Here is a 1116-nt window from a genome sequence, read left to right as displayed (position 1 = left end):
ACCCACAGCTGAAGAATGTTTTCTGGTTGTATTTCTCAGGGCAACTGTTCCCAAATATACAAATGTATTAAAAGCTATACAAATATACAGATGGATAAACAAAAAGAGGCAGACTGTGTAAGCAGTTAAGAGTGTACAGAACTAGAAACAAGACAGAAATCCACATGGGTCAGCGGTATGGGGTTAATGTCTGGCGAGGCTCAGATTTCACTTAATGGGTCTTTAATGGTTCACCTAAGTTCAGGGGAAGAAGCATCACTCTTCTCTGGTAACCAAACATGCCCATGTAGAGCTGCTTCTCTTTTCGGTGGTAGCTATTGAGTTCCGACTGTGTTCGCTGGAGGTACCGCCGGACGTTGGCATCTTTTGGTTGCCTATTGACAGCAGCCAGGAGGTACTGCCGAGCTTGGTCATAGTCCTGCGGGTGGAAAAAGGCCACTCCAGCCCGATACAAGGCTATGCCATTATCAAGCTGTCGTTCCAGGACTTTCTGAATGTATTCTTTCACTCGTTGGTAGTTTTCTGGCTCTATCTGAAGGAGACAGGCAGCTAGATTGTTGAAGCAGTCTGGGTGGTGTGCAGTATGTTTTCTTGTTCAGTTGTGAGTGCCGGGCCCTGAGATCCTCGATTAGGTATCCGGGAGGGCAGACTTGGATCCAGACCCCGCAGCTGAAGCAGAGCTCGGTGGTACCTACTCACAGCATCTCCGTCCTTTCCTTCCTGGTAACGCTGGTTCCCTTTCTCCTTGTACAGCTGAGCCTCCTGCAGGCCCTTCTCCATAATTCTGTCGCCCAGTGCTCTTGCAGAATTGGAATGTGAAAGAGCAATTGAAGCTCTGGGGATGGGAGAAAAACTATTGATTTTGGTAGCCGAGGTAACGCAGGAAATTACCCTTTTCCAGGAGGCCCTCCAGGGAATAAGCTTTGCTTGTTCCTACTACAGCCCCTTGCTTTCCTCTCTGCAGTAATTTTCAATCTCCAGTGGTGCAAGAAACTAATCAGGGAGAGGATGTGGAAATAGGAAAGCCAGAGATTAAGTGATTCTAAAGAGGCGCTTCTGGGGTGAGGAGACCCCAAACATGCACAGGGCGCAGTAAGGAGTTCGATCGTCGTCGTC

At 48.3% G+C, this 1116-nt stretch overlaps 1 pseudogene; it reads right to left on the bottom strand.

The window, feature by feature from the left end:
- Positions 1 to 211: 211 nt before the first annotated feature.
- On the bottom strand, positions 212 to 805 carry LOC149994675 (tetratricopeptide repeat protein 9C pseudogene; annotated as a pseudogene).
- Between the last annotated feature and the right edge of the window lie 311 nt (positions 806 to 1116).

This window comes from Furipterus horrens, unplaced genomic scaffold (assembly GCF_987537825.1).
Source record: "Furipterus horrens unplaced genomic scaffold, mFurHor1.1.pri manual_scaffold_13, whole genome shotgun sequence".
NCBI lineage: Eukaryota > Metazoa > Chordata > Mammalia > Chiroptera > Furipteridae > Furipterus > Furipterus horrens.
This window is presented reverse-complemented; position numbering and strand designations above follow the sequence as displayed.